Genomic DNA, 14,883 nt, shown 5'->3' on the forward strand with positions numbered 1-14,883 from the left:
CTTCCCTGGGCAGCCTGTTCCAATGCCTGAGCACCCTCTAAGTAAGTGAAAAAATTTTTCCTAATATCCAATCTAGACCACCCCTGACACAGCTTGAGGCTGTTTCCTCTTGTCCTATCACTTCTACTTGGGAGAAGAGACCAGCCACCTCCTCTCTCCATCTTCCTTTAAGGTATTTGTAGACAGTGACAAGGTCCTCCCCGAGCTGCCTTTTCTCCAGACTAAACAACCCCAGTTCTTTCAGCCATTCCTCATAAGACTTGTGCTCCAAAAATCTTCAGGAGTGAATTTGTAGTTTTACTGTCAGAACCATGTAGTTCTTGGGAGATAAGACTTCACATAACATTTAATAATATTCCTATAATGAAGTTACTCTTTGAATTTGTGAAAACATGGCAACAGAAAAAACTTCTATTATAATAAAGTGTATAGGTCTTACTTTAACTCTGTTGTGCCTGGATCTACAGCATAATGCACTGGACATTATGTTTTAACACATACCCACCAGCTTAAAAGAATAATATGTGCTTGTAGTTGGATGCAGAATTCATTGTTTCAAGATTATCAGCTCTGGTAATAAAAACTTTTAGGCTTTCTAGCCTGAGTTTTAATATTTATATGTGGGGTTTTGTTTTTTTTTTTCCTTGCATAAATACTACCTAGAGGAGATCAGGATGAATCAGAATTGATGTAGATACCATGATCTTACAGGACCAGGACTGTATATTTTGGGAAATCTATATTCCCAACACTGTACATTTTGAGTAAAAAGAGAGAGGTTATGGACTTATCTAAATATTTACCTAAGCAAAAGAAAAAGATGGTTTCGTATTCTATTTCCCTTGCTTCCAGGCAGCTATTACAAGGCATGTGGAATTCAGCAGGCCTGGCATGACAGGGCATCTACACTGTGCCAGACAGAAGGCTCAAGCAGAATATATTCCCCCATCCATCTAGTGCAACAGTTACGATCTTCTGAGGTTTCCTTTGTGAATTCCTTCTGGAGCATATATCAATGCTACTTTATCTTCAGGATTAATTCAATGCTACTACTAAACCCCATTTACTCATCATCTTTGATGTCACATCCCAGGCATCTCCTTTGGCATCTGGAATATATTTCCATTTAAACTGATTTACCTATAATTTCATACGTATGTTTATTATTTCCTTAATCTATTTCAGACCTTGCATGTAAGTGTATGTGTGTATAGTAACCAGAGATAGCATTAAAACTTCATTAATACTGGGGTGAAATTTAAAAAGAGACCTTTATTTCTACTTTAAGTGTTCAAATAAATCTGCATATTTAGTTTTATATCAACATAGATTAGCTGAATTTGTTGTTCCCTAATATTGTGGGTTTTTCAGAAAAATATTCTAATGTGCTTTTTTGTTAATGTTGTTGTTCATAATTCTTTCCTACCCACATTTCCTCTGCTTGAAAGGCCTAGACCTCTGAGAGACCTGCCTAATGCCACAACTACTAAGAAATGTTTCTTCAACTTTCCTCAGCTGCTGTTACCAGGATTCACAGGTAGTGGCAATTTTTCCTCGAAGAAAAGCACACTATGGAGGCAATAATTTTGTCATAATACCAAATGGAATAGCACTTATACAAAATTGTGTATAACCTTTATATACTATCCAGATTTATTTCTGATTTTCTCTGTTAAACACAGTTCAACTCTTTTTAAGCAGGCTAGCAATATTTTGTTATGGAAGGCTCTGTTTGGAATTAAATCCACAATTAAATCCAGAGTTGTCAGAGTTCCTGAGTCTGGAGGGTCTTCCAAGTACCCATAAAGACATGATTTATTTTCAAGATTTCTTTTTTAAGGTTTTACTTTTTGTATAGAACAGGTAACAACTATACAGGGGGAAAGAAAAAAAAAAGTTCTCTGAAGCTCACTAACACTGGGTGAGTGCGTTGGGATTGTTTACAAAGACCACAGTTGCTGCTTCTCTTCCCTAGTTGTGAAGAGACCAGGTAATGTATTACTTATTATGGTGACAAAACCTAAAGAAAAGAATGATCATCATACAGTTTCTAGGTTTTCTTAATTCATTCAGTATTTGCTTTGTTAAAAATGTATTCTCCCAATAAAAGTTTACTGAAACCCAATAATACCTATTTTTCACACAGTTTTAAACTCAGTTAAACTGAGCTTTAACAGAACTGCATTTTCGTGGAATTCAACTAAGCAATAGTGAGAATGAGAATATAGGAACCTAACATTGCTTTACCACTTCATTTCAAACGTGTTCAAATTCTATGTTTATGAATATTCTGGGGGAAAAAAATGAGATATTGACCCTATAAATAGACTTACTGCACATTATTCACATATCACTATTAATTAATTTCTACATTTAATTTACACAGTCAAAAGTTAATTTACTGATGTTTTTCCATCTTCTTACCCTATCTTGTTTACATAATCAATATTTGAATTCATTATATGAGATAAATAGTTTGCTGATGAGATCAATGTGGTTTATCATTTTTCAGATGATTTAAGTGAGTATGTGTTTCCACCAAAACTTTCATAATATCAATATGGACAGTTTTGCATTAGTCTTATCTAGAAATACAAATAAGCAGATTTACAAATATACCTGTAATATGTCCAAATCCCTCATTATAATTTATCTAATTTGAAATTGCACTGTATTCGCTATTTTCATACACTTCCTGTACTACCCACATTTGCATCAAAAAGGTAAAGTAAAACAGATTTCGAATATTTTATTTGTAAAGGAATTAAAATGATGCTTTTGCTTACTGAAGAAATTACTACGCATTTCATTGGATGTGAAACACACATGATTGATAGACAGCCTCAGCAAAGCTCAGAGAAATTAGGTGGGGAAGATGAGTGGACACACGGTAAGATGGTCTCAGCCTCTCCACTTCAGAAATATTCTTTCTGCCATTTCTTCCAGTCAAAACATTTTGGAAAGATAGTTCTAACAACTCTTCTATCTCTCATTTTTTTACTCACATTTTCCCTCTCATATTGTAAGGGTTGGCATATAGTCCTAAAGGACAGCTTTTTAAAGACACTGATAAGTCTTTCTAATTGGTACTTTGCAGGTCAGGAAGGGATTTTCTAAACAAGGGTGAAACTGGTGATCATTTGACAACTATTTTACTTTCCCAACTAGTAGAACATGTGGTTACTGTTCAGGCTAAAGACTGAAGGGCTTAACATCTCAGGTTAAGTTACACTGGGAAAATAGGGTTCCTGAAATTCTTTAGTTACCAAGTTGTCCTTTTGACATTCCCTTTTCACATTTGTGAATTTTTCACAGTTGTCCGTTTGACATTCCCTAAATAGGGGTCAGTACATCTGAAGATGTCTTCCCTGGATGTTACTTTGTATGCTTGGAATAGGAGAACCAAAGAAGCAGGATGAGTACTGTTCCCAGCCTGGAGTCAGCACAAATAGCCTGTCACTCACATGATTTCCCATGCCTTTCCTTATTTATGTAAATATTTTAAACAACCATATTTTTGTTATTTCAGCTAGATTAGCAATGTTATTGCCCTCTAGTGGGCTTATTTATTTGCAATTCTATGAATTATCCTAAAACATTTTGAAAAACCTATACTCTGTAACATTGAACAGTGAGTCTGAACCAGAAAATATCCTTGGTTGAAAAATATCCCATGAGTTATGTTTTGCAAGGTATGTGGGGGGATTATAAAATGTAAATTACATTGGAAAACAGGAAACTTCTTGTATTACATTAAACAATGAGTAAAGTCTGTTGCAACAAAGGTTCAAAATCTACCTAGCAGTGGCACCAACCAAACAAGTACAGCACGACCACCTAAGGCCCAAACCCTGCAACCAAATTGAGTTGGTGACTGTCATTTCAGCACTGCAGTATCTGTGTTAATCAGTTAATCATATTTTATTGCAGCTTCAATGCTTGGTTAAAATTTTGAAATTAGTCAGCATGTCGAATTCATATGGCTTCTGTTAGGGACAGAGAGCAAGCCTTGGATAATGTTCTATCAGAGAAAAAGTAAAGGGTAAGCACCGAAAGGCAGCAAAAGAAAATATTGTCAGAAGTATGTCGGAGAATTATCAGGGCATGCACAGAATATAACAGTGTTTTGAATAATATAAGGATTAGAATTGAAGGGACTGGTCTAATAAAGACAGTTAAGGTGAGTAAAGATGTAGAAAGATTTTCAAAAGAATCCACTAGAGGAAGTGCTTAACTCACTGACTACTAAAAGCATTGTTTAATGAACCTCACTTGCCATTGTAAATTGCTCTGAGCATCAATCTGCATAGTTAGACCTCTTCAAATGTGTGTAAATGTGGCCTTTATATCCACAATGAATTATGTTTTATATATTTTAATTTGGAACAAGAATCAATTAAAGTCTCTTTGGGATCAGATGTATCTGAATTTTCATGAAATATGGATTAATAGGAGTAAAACATAGCTTCACAAATGTCACAAATTTATATGCTTCAGCAATTCTAGTATTAATATTATTTGGTCATTTAATCTGTTTTAAACATCCAGTGGGTGTTGTTTTAATATTCAGAGTCCATCAATGAGACTTATTTCACACAATATGGAGCAACATAAATATTTATTAAATTACTCATTATTTCTCTAAACCATTTTTTAGTACATAGTGGACTTGAAAGCTTGACTGAGGGAGACCAATTACTGTAAATTCCATTTCTTATACTTTAAAGTGAATGGCATTACTTTGGATTCACACTGTCAGGGCCCTGAGTGCATTAATAGGCTTTAGCTACCCTAAGCAGCCTCACCTGGACCTTCACCCACTTTTTCTGCCCATGGGTACAGGGGGTTCATCCAAGCTCATGGATGGACACCCAGACCTGGCCTCATCTACACGTTAACCCAGTGGTGAAAGTGTAGGCAGATACTGTATATTTTATACATCCTCAGAGAAGAATGCAAGGAAATAGAATCTGGCAAGAGGGTGCTTTGCCTCTGCCATAATAAAAAATTGATCAGTTCAAATGCTCCACAATACAGCTATCACCATACTGATATAAGGCATCGTATGCCTGGCTTCTAAAAGCGAGCAAGATGAGCAAGCTGAGTGGTCAGATGCATGTCACTCATGCACACAGTTCCATCCCTGTACTATTGCTGAGGCCAGACCAACTATAAAACACTCTATATGCAGCTGCTGAAAATAAGCAAGCATCTGAGTGGTCATAATTAACCGTGATCCAGCACTACATTATAAAAAAAATGACACTAAGGTGGATTCCTCATATTAAGGAATCAAGTTGCCATCCTCATGGAGTTTGAATTGTGTTTATCTTAAGAATTTCATAAAATTCTGTGAAATGATAGGATTGACTCTATGAATAAGATAGACAGAATCCAAATTTATGGCAATATTTGTGAATAAAAATCTAGGACTAGTTTTATAAGATCTTGAGATAGCCAACTTTAACTGAAAATTTACTGCAGGCACTTCCCATTAGAACTGTGGTTTTATATTAACCTGATATTTAATTCTCTACAAAGAAATATGTACATCTATCTCATTGTAAGATCCCACTTTTTTTGTACTTCACTGTTTTTAACTTATTTCCAGCATCAGAAATGAAGTTATTTTTATTTGGATATGTCAAGTACTGCCAATGCAGTTCTGCTTGGTCTCAGTGGGCTATATTAATATTGGGTCTTCTCTTTATAGTTGGTATATTAGTGTAATTGAAAGAGAAACTTTTTTTCTTTAGTTGACTTGCCTTCTTTTCCCTTCCCAAAAATGCAAAGTTTACCACATTGCATTAAACTGTATGTATTCTTTTATTTTGATACATAGGCAACATGCTCCTCTGCCTGGTGTTACCCTTTCTACGTCTTTAATAACTCAAGGCCATAGCTGGTATATAATGGATATATTTAAGAATAAAAAATATGTAGGGGGGTTGGAACTAGATGATCTTAAGGTCCTTTCCAACCCTAACTATTCTATGATTCTATGATTCTACTGCTAAAGACATTGTCGAAGAAATTTCTCTTCATAGAAAAGGCATCAGAGATAAACTTCAACATACAGCAAAGTATAAAGGTAAATATTCAATACATGGGGTGAACTCATATCCCTGGGTTGTAATTATATGACAGATTTCCATTTGAATTTTAGTGGACCCAGGATTTCATCATTTTTTTATATGGAGTAAAAAACTGTTTTCTGTACTACCTAGTAATTTTGACTTTGCTGTTTCAACATATTCCTGGCAATTTCCAGACTAAAGATATTTTCTCCCACTTCAGTCAAGCAGTAATAAAGCCTCACAGTTCCACTTCTCGATCTCATTCTATTACTTCATTATTTCTTTGTTTCCAGTCATGATGTTCTCAGATGGTATCATTTTTCCTGCTTTCTCTTAGGTGCCCTGATATCTTCTTACCACATATAATCAATCTCTTGTCTACATCTGAAAAGGATATTCCCCCATTCAGCTTGACTCACCATTTTTTTATCGCTCATTGTCTCTTTCCTTGTTGTTTTTGGTTTTTTCTGCTTTGCTCTGCTCTTTCCTTATTATGGAGCATTAAGAAAGTGGCCTTCAGATGGATGTCACAAACATAACCCACCACTCAAGGAAGAGATTGCTTTTTCCATTCACCACAAAAGTGAAAATGTCTCCCGAAGAAGAGGAAACAGCTAGAGGCATTAACGGGAGATGGTTGGCAATGCCTGAGAAGGCTGGTAGTCTTCAGGGATGTATGAGAAATTGTAAGCTCATGTTCTACCCCTCTGCTGATTCTCTGTCTTAGGACTTTTCCCCCCACTTTATTCTTTTGCTTTTCTTCCTTCGTACTATTTTACAAATAATTTTGAGCTCTGTAGGTAACTGATCATGTCTTCTACAAGCAAAAGGAGGAGTAGCATGAAGGGCAGACTTAGTTTTACCCATTACCTACTTCTAGGCATACAATGCAGATTCTGTATAGCCAGAAAAACTTTAAAATTTACAACCTACTATTAGCAAAACTCTTCCTGGAGCATTCTATTATAGTATGCGGGAGTTCCACATGCAATTATATATAAAATAAAATTATCAGAAGCACCTGACAGTAGAGGAAGCCAAAGTTTCAAATTGTTCTAGTGCACAACTAATTACATAATTCATCAGAGTCCATATGAAAGCAGAAGTGAAAAAGGATACCAACACAGCTGAAAACAAACAAAGACTTTGTGTAATGACTGTATTTTTAAAGAACTAATTGTTCATCTATTTTCATCTAAACTGTTGGTGGCCCAGATATGAAAAATGCAGGATGACCAGAGTTAATTTCATTTCTTTAATCTTTATGCCATAAAAATCACAGAGCAAATTCATTTTCAACAACTTGGTGAAGTGGTATACATGATGGGACTTCTGAGGAGACTGTGTAAATGGAAATGAAATGAGACCCAAAGATTCTTGCCCTTCACATGCAATTTTCAGAGGGCTGTTTCCCACTTGGTGCAGTATAAAGTGGGAAAAATTGCAAATTCTTTGAGTAAAATGAATGAGCGTCATAAGAAGAGAACAGAAACATGGAGGGGGGGAAGTATTATCTTTCCTCTCACTTCAAGGAATTTTCCAAGGAAATTATTAAGTAAAAGAATTTGACTGGGAGACATGTAGATAAAGTCTCTGGAGCTGCTTCAGCTTAATTCCAGATAATAACTCGAAAGAGGAGAGGTGGTACTAAAAAATGGCATTCATATCCTCACACATCTTCAAGGGGAAGGTCTGGTTCCTGTGACATTTTCTTGTTTGTTTTCCATTTACCTGCAGCTGAGGAGCTTTCCAGTTACAATGTATTTGAATTGCCATGACTAGTTTTGTTTACAGATACAAGACTCACCTTCCCTAAACATTCTCCAGCATTTCCTTTATATGAACTGTTTCTTAAAAATAGCTAATTAGCCAAATAAATACAATCCTGCACTCTAATTCTATTGAACTAGAATATTCATAGACAAACAGAACTAAGAAATACAATGCTGAAGTGAATTCATTAAAAAATTAAAAGAATATTTACATCATTCCCTGTATGCACTAGCTTGCTTTAATGAAAATTACTTGCATAAAGAGTAGGTTACTCAACACAAGGTCATGCCCTTGCATGCCTCACTTTGTTTGTTGTTCTAAACAGTACTGGTGTCATATTTTGTTTTTCTATGCCATACTATCTATTGCTCTACTCATGTGAAAGGTTTCTACACATACGGACCATGAACTGTTTATAAGGCACTACATGCTCAGGGGTGTTGTTTCTTCCTCTTCCCTTTCTTCATTACCAAAACTAAGACAATGGTCTTCCTGGCTGTAGACATTTAGGCTAAATAAGATGCACAGCTTATTACAGAAAACAGCAAACAGAAGAATGATATGGCGAGCAGTATCACTGCTCATTTTGAAATGATTCCTTTACAATGCATTAGTAACAGGGTGGTCTTCAATAATGTGGATCAAGGTTCAAAAGTTATCCTGCTCTTGCATATTTCCCCCTCCAAATAGCATCTATTCCTGGAGAAAAAAAAAAAAAAAACAAAACAAAAACCAAAAACCAAAAAACAAAAAGGCTAGAAGAAGTTATCTAAGTTCATGTACCAGAAACACTTTATCTTACCTATTTGCCTTATTCTTCTATCAGTATAAGGAAAACAATCTAGAAAGTAAGCTGTTGTGGTCGGTATTTTTAACAATTCAGGATCCTCGAGCTCATGTTTTGAAAACAGCAACAGGATGCCTTAAAAGATGGCTAGAGTCTGATTATTTGCATCTGCAAAATTTGCATCTGTCCAGACAAACTTTACCCTCTTCCCATCTGCAAAGGTAAGTTTAGAGACTGTACTGGTAACTGTTACAAGGAGCTATGGGTTTCTGAAAATGAGATCACTTCCCAAAGCTGTACATGCTGTAATTACATCACAATCATATTATTGTCATCATGTTCTCAGAATGGCAAGCTCATACCATTCCAAGCAAGTACATTTTTAATCATTAAATGAAAAGCTTTTAGTTCCAAGACCTAAGGAAAAATATCATCTGTCAGCGAAAATGAGAGAATACTAATGTTTCAAAGAGTAGTCCTGTTAGTCAGCACACTAATGTGTTCCACAAAAGCCCACAGAACTACAAAACTTGCCATCATGTGAGGGCCTTTTTTAACAACAAAAAAGAAAAAAAAAAGAGAAAGAGAAGCTTATCTTTAATAAATAAATTTAATGTATGAACTGGAGAAATGCAACTATTCCTTGGTCATTTATTTATTCTCAATGAGTGAAACAAGTAAAAACCCTCTTCCTGTGGAAAAAAATACTTCTGTACATACTTAAATCCAGATCAAATATACATTTGCTATTCTTTTAATGTTGATTGCATTACCTATAATTCATTATAAAGATAATCCAATGGGTCAGTCATTTGGTCAATCTACCTTGCTTCAAGACAGGACTAACTTGAAACATTCTTATTTTTAAAACCTTCACGGCCTTCCTAAATAGCTCTTCCAAAGTTTACACAGTATTACAGCAAGAAAAAATATATCTTAATTAAATGCCCTGGGTTTAAATTTGGTCAAATTTATCCCACAGTGATGGGGGATAAACATATTCTGTTCACGATACCTGACAGTTTCACAGATATCATTGCATTGACAGGTCCTCTGCACTGTGTTTCATTCTAGGCTATACAATTCCAATTTTCAGTCCTAGATGAAAGCTTTTCTCATACACTTTTAAATTTCTGATCACTTTATTGCTCCTTTCTGTTGTCTCTTAGAAAATGGTACCCAAACCTAAACTTCTAGCTGAAGCCTTACCAAGCCTGAGGAAGGAAAAACAAATATCACTCAGAGCTGGCTGTCAATTTTCCATGAACCATTCCCAGAATGATGTTTATCTTTTTTGGCAATATCTTATAAACCTTAATTCAGATTATGGCGCATCTATACTTTCCTGCAGTCTTTCTTGCATTGCTCTTCCTCCTTTTGTATTTGCCCATATGACATCTTTCCCAAGCATGGTACTTGTGTTTGTCATCATTAAATTTAATCTGATTTTGGATCTTTTCTATGACATACTTCAATCTCCACAAATATTGTGTCATTCGTAAATTGCACAGTGATGCTCTTTATTTCATTTTTTAAAATTGTTAATGAAAATATGGAATAGACCTTTAGAGAAGCTGTTTCCCTGAATGGGTCAAATGGAACAGACAGGTACCACCTTTCTAGTTTGACACAAAACTATTGAAAACTGAACATTCACATTTTTTCAACCTCTTCTGGTAATTTAATGTAGACTGTGTAAAATTAACACAACAGCATACTATTAAGGAGCTGGATTTCTAAAAATTGCACATTGAGAAAGGATCATTTTTCATCCCATAGTTATGAATTGTCTCACATTTTCAGACTTAAATCCCTGCTGCCCTCCATGAAAAAATATGCTAAACTGATTGGTGAACGTACCAAGTAAAATAGAAATATTTGTTTTGTCATGGCAACAAAGTGCTTTAGTGGGGAAGAGAGCATTCAGCTAAAACATACAGAGCAAACAATTACATAAATTTGGGAACTGAACTATCAAATCTTGAAAATACAAACTGTGAACTGTTTTGGTCATATGGAAAGGTAGGAAAATGGAGATTCCCAGGTGCCAGTTCAATACCATGATGCCAAATATCACTGTATGAAGTACTGCCAAGTAACCTGAAATTCCTGAGGGCTGTAAAAGTAAGTATCCAGTGATACTACTTGAAAGAAAAAAGTTAAGAATATGTGGCATGTGTTGGCAAACCATGTTACCTATATTGTTACTATTTAAAAGGGAAAAAGTTAATATGAATCCAATATAATGCATAGCATGATTAGGAAAAAGGCTTAAGTTTTATTAAGTATTTGTAAAATGCCGTAATGAAAAAGTGCTAGCAGAACCACTTTTGAATACTGAAGTAATCTTGTTAAACTGAAGACCTAAGTTCCATAGCCTTTGCATGTACCTGAAATTCATACCATAAAAAAAATAAAACAGTATTTAGTTTTCAAAGTTATTAGTCCCTTCACTTATCACATGTACATTAATCTGTTCTCTTACACATTAGCAAAGTATTTGGTTCAATCATAGAATCATAGAATACCAGGTTGGAAGGGATCTCAAGGATCATCTGGTACAACCTTTCTTGGCAAAAGCATGACCTAGACAAGATGGCCCAGCATCCTGTCCAGCTGAATCTCAAATGTTCCCAACATTGCAGAATCTGCCACCTCCCCTGGCAGATTATTCCAGTGGCTGATTGTTCTCATTGTGAAAAATTTTCCTTTTGTGTCCAGTCAGAACCTCCCCAGAAATCTCCCAGTAACTTATACCCATTATACCCAAGGGAGTCTCCATCTTCTTTGCAGCCACCCTTTAAATACTGGTTATACTGTTGTACAGGAAATTATTTAGGTCAAATATAGATTTCCTGAGACAGGTCCTTTGGTAGTAAAAGTTAGTTCCATTGAAAACAATGAAAGTATCAGGCTATAGCACACTGACCTGAACCCTCATGTGAATGCTGGAAATGCATCTGCTTTACACTTTTTTAGAGCTGAATGTTTAAGCAAATTATTTTTAATGCATAGGTTATTTGCAGAACACTTACTGGAAATTTCCAAGTTTTGTATGATCCTGCGTAGCTTCATAAGTCATCTGATAATTATTTCTGGTCCCTTAATATTTTCTGTATGATTATGTACTTACAGATGTATTTGAATTCCTCATCTAAATGTAAAATTAGCTATTTTCTTTTTACTGTTGATCATTTACATAGTTTGAATATAAATTTTCTCTCTCTGGATATTTAGATTTTTAACCTTTACATTTTAGTTTTCAAATGTTCCTTCTTACAATAACTTTTGCTCAGAACTACACTGCCTAAGGAAGAAAAACTACAAAGCTTAGAGTTAGACACTTAAACACTACAACTATATGTCTTAATATCACTTAAGCAAAAAATGAAGCACAAACAGCATAGAAATAAATAAATTTACAACTAAAATATTTTATGAGCTCCAGTCTCAAAGTTGTAATTATAATTAAAGAATACACAAGCTTACTTACTCAGTTAACAAAAAAATGGTAAACTTCTTATAGATTTGATGTTCCAGACTTAAAGCCATTCCCCCTTGTCCTATCATTACATGCCCTTGTAAAAAGTCACTTTCCATCTTTCTTGGAAGGCTGCTCTAAGGTCTCCCTGGAGACTCCTCCTCTCCAGGCTGAACAACCACAGCTCTCTCAGCCTGAAGAAGGTGGGTTTTCACTATGAATGACTGGACACAGTAACAACGGAAATAATATGAACAGCATGAAAGGTTTTCAGAGGAGTTAATAAATTGGGCAGCTGCAATATCAACCAATTAATGTAAACCCTGTGTAAATCTCAGGTGATGACTAAGCAACTAAATAAACAGCAGTAAACTGACTTTTTAAAATAATTACCTATATTATCAAGTCTCTTTATAATTCTACAATTTTTACTTTCTTTCATTTTTATTTCATCCTTTCCACCACAAGACATGAAATAGACAATAGAATAGATGAAGTGTACGCCTAGTGTTTTCCAATATACCTGTGGGATGGGTTTGTCCAGTTGCCATAAAAATTAATGAGAACTACGTGTTCAAATCTGCTAGGTTGCCTTGAAATTTCAACCTGGAAGTATAAGCACTGTTTGGAAGCCTCTCTCAAGCTAAAGGTCTAAGCATGATTCTGCCTCTTCTTCAGTTATGCACGAGTAAGAACACATGCTTAGGATCTCTACTGGGAGCCCTCTTAATGGTATGGTAACACTGTATAGCCAGTTCTTTTATGAAGTGTCTTGCAATACAGAAGTTACAAGAAAATAAAAGCGAGAAAACTAGAAAAAAACCCAACCAAACCAAACCTCAGAAGGAAGAAGGAGGAAAACTATAAAAACCTGTATGTCTTCAATTAAGGAGGATTAAAAATTATACATTACAAATATATAAATAGCAGCTTTTTTGAAGAACTGTAATACAAAACATTACATGGACCAGGACTGTGTTCTCACACATTATACAGAGCAGAACTGGGGGGAGAGGGGAAAAGTAGGTGTTGCAAAAATCTTCAGTAGCTTTTGTATGACTTTTCTGTGCCTGAGTTACACAGGTTACATTAAACTGAACCAGTAAGAACTTATAGAAGTGCAGACCATAATCTAACTTCTTTCTACATATTCCTCTCAGAATACAGATATGAAACTGGACTGCTTATCTCACTTTCCTGACAATGTTACTGACACCAGTAGCCATGTATAAACAGACTTTTCAAAGCTAAAAACCTTAAGGTGTGCCTCACCACTTTATCTTCCCATTTTTTTCCTTTAACTGTGTGCACTGGAAATATAATGAGTTTAAATCTATTTCTGTAGCTCTACACACATCTACAGTACAGTCACATATACAGATAGGTTTACCATGTACCTCTTTACATGAGGTCCTCCCCACCAGAAATGCTAAAGTATATTGTGGCAGACCATCAAATTCTAGCACATTTTCTCCTCTTCCCAACAATCACATCTACACCAGCATCTTCACCATTTTTTCACGTATTTTCTGAAAATTTTTTAAATTTCCTGTTGCTAAGGTCATGACTGCCACTGGAATTGCAAAGAACAGCCAGGATGGCCACGAAATTTGACCGATGAAAAAAGTTAACAGGGTAAAATTTGGTTTAAGCTTAATTACTTTAAAATTATTCCCTATCCTCTCCTTCCAGAACAAATATAAATTAAACCCCACATGTAAGAGTAAAACAGAGCATTCACATTGCTCTAATTGAGAAGTAAACAGTGTTAAAAACAAAGGAACTGAACATTGTTTAGTCAGAGGAGCTTGGGCAGAGGAAAACTGAGTCAGGTCCAAACACATTCCCCAAAGACAGGTAAAATCATCTATACGGTGGAACCAAATACTGAATGTGTGCAATGCATTTTCACATAGCATAGCCCTGGTAAACATGTGTGCCCCACTGTTCTAAAGAATTGCTTTTCTGAATATTTACTTCCCTTATCCCAACTTTTTTCACTTTGGGATAAGTGTGCTTATAAAAACACACCCATGCTTCAATATTCCATATTAAATGGAATGCTGCATTTCTAAAATAGTTAAATGTTGAATGTTGCTTATTAGATCATCATCATTCAAGTTAAAAAGTTGAAATTGCAAAAGGAATTTTAACACATAAATTAAACCCCACATGAGAATGTGCATTATTTTATAGTTTTCTTTCACTGACCATTATTTCCAAATGACAACACCCCCCCCCCCCCGCACCCCAGTTATAGCAAAAGGATTCTATGATAACTCTGACATGGAAGTAAGTGAAGGCTGTCAAAAAATGAGGAAAACCAACAGCTTGTAGTTGGAGGAGTATAGACACAGAAACTGAAACCTGTGTGTGTGATTTTTTTCTCTCTCATAGTTTTTATTGGAAAGGTATCTGTCACTTTGGGTGTACCTATATTGCAGAATGGAGAAATACAAAAGCTTAACATCGAGTGAACCCTGCTGTTTCTTGCAGGCTAGCCTCCTCAGGTACGTTTTCAAGTGTGGCTTTTTAAACCACATTTCTACTGTTAACACTGCTCTCTCTCTACAAGCAGTGTGCAGTTTTTCTTCTCTAAACTATTCTCTCAGGTCTTCTTGATCCAAAATCTCATATATAAATGGTATAAACTTAAATAATCTTAAGGATTCATATGTCCCCATTACTTTGAAGGGAAATAACTCCATTTCTTGGGCTACCAAAGCAGCAGAACTGTTTTTTAGAACCTCAACTTTAGTTCATGC

Source organism: Strigops habroptila, chromosome 1 (genome assembly GCF_004027225.2).
Source record: "Strigops habroptila isolate Jane chromosome 1, bStrHab1.2.pri, whole genome shotgun sequence".
NCBI classification, from domain to species: domain Eukaryota; kingdom Metazoa; phylum Chordata; class Aves; order Psittaciformes; family Psittacidae; genus Strigops; species Strigops habroptila.